This window comes from Cavia porcellus, unplaced genomic scaffold (assembly GCF_034190915.1).
Source record: "Cavia porcellus strain 051 isolate PalLab524CR breed Dunkin Hartley unplaced genomic scaffold, mCavPor4.1 scaffold_8, whole genome shotgun sequence".
NCBI lineage: Eukaryota > Metazoa > Chordata > Mammalia > Rodentia > Caviidae > Cavia > Cavia porcellus.
The window spans coordinates 63,074,429-63,090,032 of NW_026947491.1; the positions used below are offsets into that span (position 1 = coordinate 63,074,429).

The 15,604-nt window shown below is 37.4% G+C and overlaps 1 long non-coding RNA gene across 8 annotated transcripts in view; it reads right to left on the reverse strand.

The window, feature by feature from the left end:
* Positions 1 to 15,604, reverse strand: part of LOC111758592 (uncharacterized) — a 272,253-nt gene that overhangs the window by 207,651 nt on the left and 48,998 nt on the right. For all 8 annotated transcript variants that reach the window (XR_010049374.1, XR_010049371.1, XR_010049372.1 and 5 more), the window contains exon 5: positions 7,836 to 7,950. This is a non-coding gene — a long non-coding RNA (uncharacterized LOC111758592). The remainder of the gene's footprint in view (positions 1 to 7,835; positions 7,951 to 15,604) is intronic.

The following is a 15,604-nucleotide window of genomic DNA, read 5'->3' on the forward strand; positions in this document are numbered from 1 at the left end:
ATCATGGAACTCACAAATATAGTCTTAGTTTAGTAATTATAAGTGTCCAATAATTAAAGTATCAACACTCCAAAATTGTTCTAATGTTAAAACCTTCTTGTCTGTCATAAACACCTGTTGCAAGCTAGACATAGCAAGTAGGAATGAGTATCATCCTCTTTCTTGCCCTGATTTTCTTCCCCTTATTATTAATTTTGGTTTCTGATTTTGTGTTTCTTCCAGAGTAGAAGCTGGTATAGGGAAGGGAGAAGAGGGAAAAGAAATGAGAAAGTTCTTTCTTTCTCTGCTAAGGCAAATTGTCCCTAGAGCTATTGTAACCTCCCTTCATCTCATTGCTCTTTTGCAATGTATTTTTCTGCTCCTCCTATGAAGAGACAGTCTATTTTTCCTTATTTTTAAGTGGGATTATCCCATTCAAATGCAGCAAAAGTGATGCTGTGTGATTTTCAGATATATATCTTAAGAAATCTAGCTTGTGTTTTGTTTTGTTTCAGTTTGGTGTTTTGCCCTTTTGGAGTCCAGAGTTATCATGTAAATAAGTCCAATTATGCTTCTGGAGAGAAAGAGGCTCAGCCAGGTGTTTGATCCATGCCAGCAGAGGTACCAGATTCAGAAATAAAGACATTTTAGATCTTCCAGTAGCACAGAGCAGAGACGCCTCAGCCAACACAACAGTGATGTCAGCCCTGTGCCTGCCCAAATTGCAGACTGTGAGCAAATAAACTACTGCTTGTGCTTCAGGCCCTTGAATTTTTTTTTTTTTTTAAAAACGAACTGATACAAAGACTCTCTGGTCCACAGTAAACATTCATCTATTCCTTATCTTAGCACATTCTCCTGTTGCAGTTGTCAACTCAGCTGGAAGATTTTCCAAGGATAGTCAAATAACAATCCAGAGGCTGATGCTGTAGCTCAGTGGTAGGGCACATACCTCGTGCACCTGACACCCTGAGTTTAAATCCTCAACACCAAAAATAAAAACCAAAACAAAATCTAGCAATCCAATAAAAGCAACCATATACTTAACATATTACCTCAGAAATCCTTCTACTTGTCCCAAAGAAATGAAGACATACATACACAAACCTTAACACAAAACACAATGCTTAAACCAGTTTTAATTGAAAGCAATCTGTCTTGTCCTATTTTCTGCTGCTATCACATAATACCATAGATTGGGTAAATATAAGCCACAGAAGTTTATTTGCCTCATGGTTCTGAACATGGGGGATGGGTCATGGTGAGAATCCTCTTGTTCCATTATAATATACCAGAAGGGCAAGTGAGGACACAGGAGTCAGAGAAACAGGGCCAAACTCATGTTTTTAGGAGGAGCCTACTCCCAAAATAACTAATCCATTGCTCTGCTAATGTCCTTAAACTTTTCATGGGAAGTGCCCGTATGACTTCATCATCTTTTAGAGGTTCTGCTTCTTAATTTTACTACAATGATAATTAAATTTCAACATCGGTATTGGCAGGAACATCGAAACCATAGCACAGTCCAAGAATTCGAACTAATGAACGGACAAACTTTATGCACCTTCACAAAATTACTGATGTATGTAACAACAGGGATGAATTTCAAAAGCCATATGCTAATTGAAAGATGGACACACAAGGCAATATATTTATATGATATATATTTATATGATATTCTCAATTTATATGATATTCTGAAAAAGACAAAACTGTAGAGATAAAAATCAAATCACATTGGTTAACATCTAGAAGTACGAAGAGATTATTGACTACAAAGGCATACCAGTGAACTTTTGGAGAGAGGTAATAATGTATCAAAGCTCATTTGCCGTAGGACTGTACAGCTAAAGAAGGTTAATGGGGTGGATTAACTAATGGTCAACTTTTAGCAGCTGACTTAACTGAATCAACATAGTGCGGGTGAGGAGAGCCCACCTGAGGACTGTTGCCAACAGCATAAAAAGAGAACTGGAGAGAAAGATGGTATGCTGTTGATTCTCTTGGAGAAGTTTTCCATGATAGTTTTCCTGATATGAACTCAGGCATTCTCATGAGTCCTTGCTGTCACTGAGGATGGCTGCAGTTTTTGGGTGAGCTCTGGCCTTGACATTGAGTATCACTTCCTGGCTCCAGTACAGAACCCTCAGTCAGCTGGCACGGATCCTTTACCCTGCTGGTGCAGACTTTCTAGCTTCCATCACTTAGCATTTCCCAGTACAAATCCTTGATATAGACGTGCATGAAACATTTATGTGGGCTTTAAGCCTCCAACTGGCTTCATAGGGGACACTGTCATGGGCTATAGATCGTCAGCAGGACTTCTACAAGACATTGCTGTGGGATCTGAGCCCTCAGCTGGATTCTTTGGATCTCTGGTGTGTGGACAGATCTCCTGAACTCTTTTGTATTACTCTTTGGGTGAATATTATAAAGTAACCCTATAAATTATGTGTCTGTATTATATCTTTCCCTTATAGACTCTGACTATAACAGTTAACTGTGTGTAAATTAAACCTCAATGAGCCTGACTTAAATGAGTAAACAATAAATCAAGAAATCTACTTACGCTCTTCTGCCACAGTGAACAGATACCTAATTATCCAAGTGGTCCTATTAAAGCCCCTTTCACTGAACTTAAGTTGACATACTATCCCAATATCTCCAGGTGGAAAAGGTTGATGTTAAGAGCATAGTGAACTCTCTGTATGTTAATCATCCTCAAAAATCTTCAGTCATCCAAAAGCTCAAATCTTTTATACTCATAATATGGTGAGTCATCTAATTAATTCTTGGCAATTTCTTTTGAAAACTTGCATCTGAATTACTGTGTACTTTCAAATCTGCCCTCAAAGGTAGGTGTTTTACTTTAAATTTCTGATCTAATATTACCTTACACACATTTGTATACATTATGTACTGTAAAGTAACACAACATAAAGAAATAATATTTTTATGTCAATTGGCAATTGATACTTACCTACCCACAGACTTACCATTTGAAAAGGTCTTCTTTCCTTCAGATCTGAATTGTTAGCTGTTTCCATTTGCATCTGCCCTAAGAATTTTCAGTATGGGTCTGCTGAAAATAAATTCTCTTGGTTTTCTTTTATCTGAAAATGTGCTTTTCCTTGCCTTTGTTATTGAAGTTTTTTGTTGTTTTTGGCTGAGTTTAGAATTCTATAAAGTTTTTATTTTTCTTTCAGAACTTAGTTGATGCTGCTTCCTTATTTCCTAGTCTCATGGTTACTTAGGAGGAGTCAACAGTCATTTGCTGTTCTATGGTGCCAGGGATCAAACTCAGGGACTTGTACATAACAGGCAAACATCTCCCACTGAGTTATGTTTCCAGCCCTAAGGATCATCTGAATTGTATGCAACATGTCATTTTCCTCAGCTCTCTTTCAAGGTTATCTCTTCATTTTTTATTTCCTGCAGTTTGATAGTGATAAGACTAGGTGTGGCTTTTCTTTGGTTATATCCGGCTTAATTTATTCTTTATTCTACTATATTTTTGTTAATCATCTTCAATAATTTTTTCTGTGTTAATCATATTCAATATTTTTATTCCAGATATATTTTTCAATTCTATAAGTTTTATTTTTTCTATTTTCTTCTGAGATTTCCATTCTTTTCATGCATTGTGACCATTTTTTTACACAAAATCTTTAGTTTTTTTACTTTCAAATCTTTATCTGGTATTTACAACATCTGGAGTTTTTTTAAAGGTCACATTATACCAATTGCCTTTCCTTTTCAATACTGTTCATTTTCCCAATTTCTTCATCAAGTTACTGTGGGTCATATTTTGGACAGTGTAAATGATGTATTGGAGAGATTCTTGATTCTCTGATGTCTCTAAAAAGTATTGACTCATTTGTTTTATTATTTAATTTGAGAAACTCAAACTTCTAACTCTTAAGCAACAGTCAACAAGCTTAAATCTCAGCTATTTAGAATCTCAGCCACTATTTTAGTTTTAGTTAACCTTTGGAACCTTCTCCATGTAGGTATGATTTAGGGGGTTAGCTGGAATTTGAGCACAGTTCATAGATGGAGTTATCGCCTCAGTTTTAGAACATTTCTTTCTGGAATTTCTCCCTCTATTTTTAGTGGCTATAGTTGCCCTAAACTCTGATTCTTCAGCTAGTTAGGCTATAAGTTTTTTATTGGATTTTTAAACCTTCCAATCTGCTAAGATTCATGACCGCCCTTTATTTAAAGACTATAAAAATGAAAAATTGATCCAATACTGTTTCTTTCACTTAAGTAACTCTTCCCCAGGATCAACCTGCTGAATAATTATCCAGTTCCTTCAGAAAGATGACCTTTATACTTTTTCAGGAGTTCATAGTTGCTATCTATATTAGGTTGTTTTCAACAGTCACTATTCAGTTGTAGTACAGCTTGAAAAAATTACAGATATAGGATACTAAATACCAGTTAAAATGTTAGATTTCTTCATGGTATACACTTATATAATCTGACTACAAAAAATGTGCAAGGAAAGGATCATTTTTCTCATTTTACAAAAAGAGATTAAGGGACTTCCGGGAGAACATGGTGGACAGATAACAGCAACTACCAGAGGCTCTCTGAAAGACTCGGCTCAGAAGCCAGGAATGGTGCGGACTAAGGAGATATAAGCAGGTGGAGATATGCTCTGCTGACTCAGGAACGAACTGGGCTGAGAGAAACCAACTTGGAATGCAGTCCTGGCGCTAAAATAGGAACAGAAAAGCCTCGGTGTGGAGGCTGGACCCCGCGCCATTGGAAGCCGCAATTTGGATTTCCTGCCGCACGGCGGCTGGCTGCCTCTACATCGGCTCAGCAAGGAGAGAGACGCGTGGAAGCTCTGAGAACGGCAATCTGCGAACGGAGTCGAAAACAGAACGGGCAGGGAGGCGTGCACTGACTTGTGGTGAGGTGAGTGAGAGAAACTGACACTCAACCACAGTTTGACTCCAGCGGAGGTCTTTCTGGGCCCGAGCAGTCCTGCGGGAGCAGGGCGTGGTGGCGACTCCAGCCACACATCCCCCTCTCGGGCGCGATTGGTGAAAAATGCCTGGCCTGCTTGACGCTGCCCGCGGACCCAGTAGGCTGTCCCAACCCAGATCCCAGAGCCTGACGGTGGCCGGGAGGGGCAACGCGTAGACTGCCTGGTCCGTAACTCCCTGGTGCGCAGCGGTGAGCGGGAACACCTAACCGGCGCAATTCAATCAGGCTGTGGCTGACTGGGAGAGAAGCTGGGCCTCTTATATAAGCTTGCATATATAAGGAACAGAGAATATGGGAAGAGGCAGCAACAAGAAAGGCTCCTCGGCCCCCAATTCTGAGAAACAGGCAATAGCGGACACCGCACCAATAGACATAAAGCGCCATATAGAGAGCCTCATAGACCAATTCAGGAATCAAGTTATCAATGACCTGAAACTAGAAGTATGCAGAATAGTTAGAGGAATGCTAAGCACCACCCAAGACAAAACAGATGGTGGAATGGAAGAACAGAAAAAGAGGGGAGAATTGTTTGATGGAGAAAACAGAGAAAGCATAGAATACGTGAAGCAGGTTCAAAGGGACTACCAAGATACTAAGAAGTCTATCGAAGACTGGCATAACAGCTTGAAAGAAACTAAGACTATCTGAACTGGAGGGCAGACTTGTAATATGGGAGAATGAAATGAAAAACTTCTTAAAAATAACAAAGAAACAAACAGCAATAATACAAAGACAAGAAGATGATAAGAGGATCCATAACTTAAGGATTAAGAACATAAAAGAAGAAGTAGGGACACAAACAAGTGAACTACAAAAGCTACTCACAGAAATAATCCTGGAGAATTTTCCTAATTTAGCAAAAGGTAAAGATACTCAGGTGTATGCGGCATACAGGACCCCTGCTACCTACAACCCAAACAGAGCAATACCCAGGCATATAATAATAAAAATTCCAGAAATTCAATACAAGAACAGAATATTAAAAGCTGTCAGAGACGAGAAACAGACCACTTAAAAGGGAACACCCATCAGAATTACAGCAGATTTCTCTGCACAAACCATCAAATCACAAAGAGCGTGGGGGGGAAATAATTCAAGCTTTGAAAGATAATAATCTCCAGCCAAGATTGAGATATCCTGCACAACTGTCCCTGGAAATTGATGGAAAAACAAGGTGCTTCCAGGGTAAAGAGGAACTGGGGGAATTTGCAACCACCAGTTCAACTTTACAGAGAGTATTGCAGGATATTCTAAAAAAAGAAAAATACAAAGAATCCAGAAATAGTGGCGGGGAGGCCACAACGAATGGAGCAGAGAACAAAATGAAGAAGACAAACTGACAGCTACTGACAGAAAAAGAGCTCAACAGAAATGAGGCAGAGAAGATTGGATGATAGGAACAGCTATTTTGGAGAAAATGACATTTTAATAGGTAATACTGAGTTAGTATCATCTTGTTTTGAAGTCTCATCTAGCTTTTGTTCTTCTGTCTCTAATGGTCTAAATAGGTTGTATCTTATTGGATTTTATTATGTATGATATTATAAGCAAAAAACTTTTAAAGACAAGGAGATTATACAGAAACCATTGTTCATTTTCTGTTAGTTGATTCTAAATACTCTGTAATGCTGTCATTCTCTTAAATGGTTTTACATTGTTTTGATATACTTAATGCTACAGTATACGAAGTTGTACTCAAGGATTTCAAGGAAAGAGACAATATGGTAACTACTTTTAGGTTAGGATTATCTGGTGGTGAAACATTATTCTGCTTAAATGGTTATGTTTTGAACTGCGCTGTTTCGTTGTTATGCCCTCTTTTATCTCAATCTCCACTCCATTATTTACTTTTTTATCTTTATCCTTTTAATTAAAGGAAAAAATAGCAGGATATATTATAGTAACCCACTTTGACTTTCCATTAGCTCGATTTAAAGCCCTGTATTACTCTCACCATCTGGTTTTTAACTGATGTTCCCCTATTCTGTTTTGCTGGATAGTATCAGGTTCGAAAGTTTAGGCATCAGCTGTGAAGATAATGAGATTCATTATAACGCCCAGTCTCGTTGACTTTTATCTACTTTTGAAGACCTACAATGTCTCCAATGTTTTGGTTTTGTCGGTTTTATTCTTTACTGTTTTGTTCAATTGTATTATTACTAACGATATAGGCAATTCTATTAGAGATAGGGGGAAGCATTATGGTAACCATTGTTGATCACCTTGTATTATGTTTTTACATTATCTATTATGTCCACCCTTTTGACTTGACTGATTCTGTTCTGTTATGTCACATTTGGTTTTACTCTCTTCCAAAAAAGTAGTAAGAACCGTGGGAGCAATGAAACCCAAAATGTGTAATAGTCATGGTACAAAAGAGAGGAAAAGAAAGTGCTCTAAACTATATAACTGCATGTATATTTAAGTGTATAAGATAGAAAATGATATCACAGAGTTTTATTGGATCATTGAACAGAACTGTTTGCAGTATCATTGATGGAATGTCCATTTTACAAGCTTTAATTTTGTGACTTGAACAATTATTTCTAAGATGACAATATGTAATCCATTAACTAGTGATTTCCTACTGTTCACTTTTTTTTCTGTAAATCTGTATAACTTGTACCCTTTCTCTGCTTTTTTTCTTTTCTCCTTAAATAAAATTAAAAAAAAAGAAGAAAAAAAAGAGATTAAGGTTCAATGGATTTAAAAAGATTTGCTTTTCAAACTAAGGTCCAAAAAGAAACAGAATTTAATGCCACATAAAAGGAAATATCATGCATGAACTAGTTAAAGAGAAATAGTTCCCTCAGCAGAGACACTTCACTAGGCAGAAATGAGGTAGAAGGTGAACCTACCCTCTCCTTTTCATTCTATTGTCAATTCTTCTTTTCTTTCCATTTCCTGGATTCAGCAAGAAGCCACTGTCAGTGTCAAGAGGGTGCATGAAACAATGATTATAAGAGTCAGCTCCTGGGAGAACACAGAGTAAAGGGGAAAAAAAGATGGACTTGGTAAATCATATATACATAGCAAGTATACTTGTCTAAAAAGTTGTAAGGTTTAGAAAAAAAAGGATGTCCCTCTTAAATTTGAATATCAGATTTAAAAAGAAAAAAGGAAAATTTTACTGCATGTTCTAAACTTATATGGCATATTCATAATGAAAGTTATTGTTTAATTAAATTCAAATTTAATTGGATACCTTGAATTCTATTTGTTAGTATGGGTAAGTAAGAGAATCATACTCTGAATTCAAGACTACATTCAATCTTAATAGTCTTCATTTATTATCCCACAGGTTTTTTCTCCATGTCTCTTAGTTCATTTTCTGTTATTATAATTGAATGCCACAGACTAAGTAACTTATAAAAAATAAATTTTATCAACCCCCACATACCCCAAAGTAACATACAATTTTAGTTTTAAACATTTCTTATATGAACCTTGTCTTAGCACCTTCTTTCAACCACATTGCTTCATTAAGTCCTTTTTATGTAGAAATTTTTGACCCACCACTAGCAGTCTGAAAAATCATAGACTCAAATAAGTTAACTTAGTTCAGATCTGTTTGCTGCTGAATTGCTGTTTTCAAGGGGAGGTAAAAGAAGGAAGCACTTTGAAGTTAAGTAAAAATTAAAATTTCAGTGATTTAGTTACAGTGGGAGTGGAGAATGCTTTAATATGTAACAAAATGATTATTTTGATCTTGATATAGATCAACATAAAGTCTAACTAGAGAAAGACATGAAAGAGAGGTACAAAATTTATCCTTGAAGTATGTCTAACAGTGCCTTTCAAATGGCAACTTGTATTTATGGCTTGAGTTGACTCAAGATTTTGAAGTTGTTATGTATGTGAATATTTTTGCTGGAAATCCTCTGATCCTTATTCTTGGCCCATGTTTCTTTTCATTGTACCACTCCTTCTGGGTGATTTTTAATATTCTCATAATTGCAACCCTACCTGAATATTATCAAATATCAAGATCTGTGTACTTAATAAAAGCTTTACACAGAAGAGAAGTATTTCTTAGAATATCCATTTAGATGTCCTATACATTTTTTCAATTTTGGCTTGTTGGAAAATTAAACTCAAGACATCCTTCCTAAACCCATTACTCCTCTTCTAATTATTTAATTGCTGATACCCATTCATCTGATTCTCTATAAGTTGAATCTTTTCTATCCCTTAATTCCTACATTCAGCCATCAAGTTCTGTCATTGAAACCTTCTAGACATTCATAAACTCTTATCCTACTTTCACATGACTACAGGTCCTCATTTTTGCTACTTTGAAAACATGGTCTCCTCCATGAGTTTTGCTATCAATTCTGTCATCTTACAATGATACCCTACATGATTGCCAGAGAATTTTGAAGTACTACCACTATTACCATTTGAATTACAAAATTCAAATCCTCCCATGTTAATGATCTATATAAAACTTTTAAAGGTTCCCCCAAAATCTGTTCACTTCCTGCCAAAGTATGCTTTTCCAAACTCTAATCCCTAAACACAGTCTTTGATAAGTGCTCTATGGACAGAAACTATAAAAATGCATCCTACTTAGAGAGTCATATGCACAGTGGCATATTTCAGTATCCAGTAGTTCAATATTTTACTTTAAAGAAACCTTGTTGATGTGTGTTTTTAAAGTTTTTGTAACATAATTTTTCAGCTAGAATAAAACATTGCATCAAAAATCTAGGAAACACGTCAGTATGCTATGTGAGACAATCTAGTTCTGCTATTCAGCCACCATTTCCCCCTATTCAACATATTCCTCTCATGTTTTTAGCACCCTAAATGTTCTCAGTGGTTGTCCCTCTCTCCTCTTCCATCTTCCTCAAGACTTGTTTCAAAAGTCATTCATGCTGCAAAGAAGGCAGATAAATAACAGCTGGCTACAGAGGCTTCCTGAGATAGTCAACTTAGAATTCAACATAATACAGCATGGGGAACCCCATACAGAGGGAGATGAATTCTCTCATCACAAGAAGAAACTAAGGAGAGAAGAACCAATCAAACATACAGTCCTGGTACTATTATTGGAACAGCTAAAGGTTCAGTGCTTCTGCCACCGCGGGTGACTTGCCAAGCTGTCCGAGGTCCTGCTGCTTTGACTCACTGGAGGCGTGGTCACACTGAGGTTGGGGCTCAGTCAGCCTAATAGAGAGCTGAGTTGGCAGGGAGCCTGCATTGACCTGTGGTGAGTGATGGGAGTGGAGCCACTCCGCAGAAAGGGGGCTCCGGCGGATGACATTCTGGGACTGGGCAGGACTGGCAAGTACAAGGGGCAGCAGTGACTTCAGTCAGTTGCTCCCTTCCCGAGTGCACACTAATGCAGTGAAGTCTCAGAAGTTTGGCTGCCCCAGAGGGGAGGCGGTGCACAGTAATACCATGCAGGCCTCAGCAGCTTGACTGATCCAGAGGGGAGGGGCCAGCATAAACTGCCTCTGTTTACAACTCACTAGCAAACTGCAGTGGGAAGGGTCACCAGCCAGCATGCTTCAGAAAATGTAACCAACAAAGAAAGAAACTGGGGCCTCCTGGAAGAAACAAAAAAGATGGGAAGAGGAAGCAATAACAAAAAGTCCCCAGGTCCCAACTTTGAGAACATTGACCTAGGACAGGTAAATACGAAGGAGAATGAGAACAGCAAACAAGCAATATCAGACACAGCACCAGTGGACATAAAGAGATATCTTTGGGACCTCATAGATGAATTCAAAACTGAAATATTTAGCCAAGTAAAGCAAGATATAAGAAGATTAATAAAAGAGATGCTAAGTACCCCTCAAGCAGACACAGACAGAGAAGGAAGGAACTCACAAAAAGGAGAGAACCATTTGATGAAGAATATAAAGAAAATATAGAATATATCAAGCACATTCAAAGAGATTACCAGGAAATTAAAAACTCTATGGAAAGATGGCAAATCTGCTTGAAAGAAACTAAGGATAGATTATCCAAACTGGAGGACAGTTTTGCAATGTGGGATTATGAAGGGAAAAATTTTTTAAAAATAACAAGGAAACAAGCAGTAACAATACAAAGGCTAGATCTATAACTTGAGAATAAAGAATGTAAATGAAGAAGCAGGGGTACAAACAAAGGAAATACAAAGGCTATTCACAGAAATAATTAAGGAAAACTTCCCAAACATAGGAAAAGGAAATGATATTCTGATATATGAGGCATACAGAACTCCAGCCACCTACAACAAAAACAGAGCTATACCCAGGCATATAATAATCAAGATCCCAGAAATTCAATATAAGAACAGAATATTAAAAGCTGTTAGAGACAAGAAACAGATCACCTATAAAGGAAGGCCTATCAGAATAATGGCAGACTTCTTGACACAAACTATCAAGTCAAGAAGAGCCTGGAGTGAAATATTCCAAGCTTTGAAAGAAAATAACCTCAAACCCAGATTGATATACCCTGATAAACTGCCTCTAGAAATTAATGGAGAAACAAGATGCATCCAAGACAAAGAAGAACTTCGGAAATTCACAATCACCAATCCAACATTACAGAGAATACTGCAGGGCATTCTAGAGAGAGAGAAAAGTACTAGGATTCCAGGAACAGTGGCAGAGATGCCTCAATGAATGGAGTAGGAAACAGAATGAAGACGATAAGCAGACAACTGATGGCAAAAAAAGAACATAACAGAAATGAGGCAGAGAAGGTTGGTTATAATCTCCAATAGAGATGGCCTTGATACACTAAATTTAAAAAAAAGAACCACACATGGAGTAGATCAGGAAGCAGGTTCTACTGAGATGCTATTTATAGGAGATATAATTAACATGAAAAAGAATACATGGACTGAAAATCAAATATGAGAAACCAATGCTCTCTGTGACACAAAACCAGAGGGCAATAAGGGCAACTAAACCAGTATTTGTGGCTAGGTTGGAAAGACAGGCTTTAATAGGTAAAGGAACACAATTAGAGATCAAGTCAAGGAGAGAGAAGGTTCGGAACCACTTAGGTAAATAGCAGGTTGCTATTTACCTCCCCAATTTAAAACCAAGGATCTTGGTCAGACCCAAAAATTCACAGTGTACTGTGGGAAAGTGAAAGGGAAGGGAGAGTCTTTAAAAAGATGGCAGAAGATATTGTTAATAGTGTATCAGGATTTAAAACCCACATTACTCACACCCCTCTCCTTAGATAGATTTTTTTTGATAGATTTTATTCTGTCCCAGTTTGTCCACTTGCATCAGATTTGAGGGCACAGACAGCTATCCCAAAAACATCAGGATATATCACAGTGGTCATCTTTAATTTCCTATTATCTTACTCTGGAGCCCTGTATGACTTATACTGTTTTATTGTGACTGATCTTAGTTAAATCTGGTTTGTTTGATTGCTGTTTCATATCAAAAGATTTTATTCAAAACTGATATGATTGATAGTATCAAGTCTGAGAGTATAGGTAACTACACAGAAGATAACAAGATTCTACATTACACATTCTGGTTTGATAACTGCCTGCTTTTGAAGTTTTATACCATATACAAAGTTGTATTTTTATTAATACTGTTATGTACTGATATATTCAATTATACTATGTCTGATGATAGAGACAACACAGGAACTATGGTAGAACTCCTCATATAATAGTCTTATATGTCTTTTTCGTTTCATATGTTTATAGGAATATGTTTTGTTTCTCCCTCTAATATAGAAAGGATAGAAATACATGTTAAGACTCATGCATGTATAGAATCTATAAACAATTTATGAGAACTGATCTTATGACACATGATGATATGAACAGATACTTTGAAGAAAAAGAGACAGTAAAATGCCCAGTGCTGATCCTGAAGTGTCATAACATGAAACCCAGAAATAGTATTATTCTGTGTTCAGAGTGATATTAGCCTGCTTGTGTTTGTTCAATCTCAACATAATTGAATATATGGATAACTGCATGTATGTTTAAGTGTATAGGGTTGATAACCATATTTCTAAGTTTATGTTGGATAGTTGAACAGAACTGGTTGCAGTCTCACTGTTTGAATCCCCACTTTAGTATCCTGAATAACTATTTGTAAAAGGACAATCTTTTAATCATCAACTAGTGATTTCTTACTTTTCATTTTTTCTTTGAAAGTATGTATTATTTCTACCTATTTTCTGTATTGTTTAGTCTTTCTTTAAATAAAAATTTTAAAAAATTCATTCATGCCAGGTATGGTGGTGCATGCCTATCGACCCAGCCCTCAGGAGGCTGAGGCAGGAGGATTGTTGAAAATTTAAAACCAGCCTGAGCTACAAAGTGAGTACAAGGATAGCCTGAACTGCACAGTGAGAAACTGTCTCAAAAAAAAAAGCCACTCCTAAAGAAAACTTTTCCAAATCCCTATGTGCATCCACAGCTTACTTCTTTCATTACACTTACCACATTTTCACCCCATATAACTATCTATTTTATGTAAACTAAGTCTCTTGAAAGCAGTGATTATGTTTCATTCCTTTCTATCCCCAGTAGAACCACAGGGTGTGATGTGAATAACTATCCTCACTCAAAATTTATATGTTGAAATTATTCAATACAATAGTATTAAAAAGTGTAGTTCTGGGATGTGATTAGGTCTTGAGGGTTCTTCCTGCATGAATGGGATAAGCTACCTTACAAAAACAGCTTGAGGGGACTGTTTCATGCTCAAATCAGTCCTCATCAAACACCGAATTTACTAATGCCTCGATCTAAAGCTTCTCAGCCTCTGTAACTGTAAGCATGTTTCTGTTATTTATGGATTGCCTAATATATGGCATTTTTATAGAAATCCAAATGGACTAAGACTGAAATGTATTTGAATCTTATTATTTATTTTTATGGTACTTGGGATTGAACTGAGGACGTTTACCACCGAGGCACAAGCCCAGTAAGAACCAAAGTAGTGCAAAGTAATGATCCATATAATAGGTACTCACAAATAAACCCCATAAATATTAGTTGAACTTTAAAAATGTTTCCTTCAATCATAAACACTTATTTGAAGTTTTCTGAACATGAAAATCTACCCTTCAAATGATTGTTTTGTTTCTGTACTCAGTGAATTCTTTATAATTATCATTGTGCCTTCACAGATGTTGGTGCTCCATTTACTGCTCTGACAGTACATATGATATAATTGTTTTTAAAAATCTGAAGAGTGTGACATTTCACTGAATTTCTTTTTAAGCTAAATCTGAAAGATATGCAGAACCGAGTAGGCAAAAGAAATAGGATGGTGGTTAAAGATTCCCTGGACTGGTTCATAAAAGTGAAGTAAATGAATGCTGACACAGTGCCCTCTGTCAAAACAGCCTGCTGGTCTAAGAAAATTATCAGAAGCAGCATATGTGCTGGTTTGGGAAGAGCAAAGCATTCCAGATGGCCATATTTATTTGATTTTTAAACAGATTTATAGAAGAGAGAAGGGGAAAATCTGTATCCAGGTCATACCTAACTCTTCTGGGAAATCATGTAAAGCTGTAGCTTTTAGGCTCCCAAGAATCCAGGTTGATAAATATTGACTACTTTATTATAAAGTAGAATATCACATTAAAACTGAAGGCCAGGTATAATTTTACTAAAAGTCATACTACAGCTTGTTTTCCTCCTTTCAGTTCAGTCCCTTTTATATATGATTCATCAATTATGGTTTCTATTGTACTTTTGCAGGACAATGTCTTTATATACATTTGAATTAGCGAAGATTTGTCTATCCGGATCTTTTAATGATTCAAGTTAGCCAGCCTCTAACTTGAAAATCTCTTGCCATATTTAGTGGACTCCTTTCCTAAGGAAATAGCGATTTATGCTTTTAAAAAAAGGCACTTCAATAATTTCATCCAGGACCTTCTTCCAAACTGGGAAACTCAGCTGGCAGCTGGAGTGAGTCCATGAAACATTCCGAGCCCTGAGAGACTTTAAGATCATCACTACCAGAGCTCAAGGACCCACCCAGAGCCCAGCCACACTAAGCTGCACTCAGCAGGTTTCAAGCCTGCCAAGGCCACACCCAGTGACCTTCTTTCAAACCAGGAAACTCAGCTGGAAGCTGGGGAGAGGGGTCCACGTGCCATCCTGAGCCTCAGGAGATTTTAAGATCATTGCTCCCATTGCTCAAGGACTCATCCAGCTCCCAGCACACTAGACTAGCATAGGGAGGTTTTGTGGACAGACTATATTAAACACAGCAACCTTCTTCAATTACAGGAGTTGACAGCAGATGAAGGGAGGTCCGGGGCACTGGTCTTTTGCCCAGGGAGAGCTTTAGCCCATCATCCACAGTGGTTAGGTGCCTGCCCAGCTACATGGAACACTGAAGATGGCACGGAAGGACCTGAGGGCCTGACTGGAACATGCTCAGCAACCACTATCCAGTCCCAGGAGCCTAGTGCATAGGAGACAATTTCCAACACATCCAGAGGAAGCCTTGGAACAATCCTTGAAACACAGAAATATAGGAAAATGACAAAACGAAAGACCAAAATGCAATCTCAAACCTCCAGCCTATCCCAAGAAAGCCTAGGAGCCATGTAAATAGAAGCAAATATATGTCATACACCTGAAATACCTGTAATAACAGCAACTGAAACAAAGAAGCAATTCCAG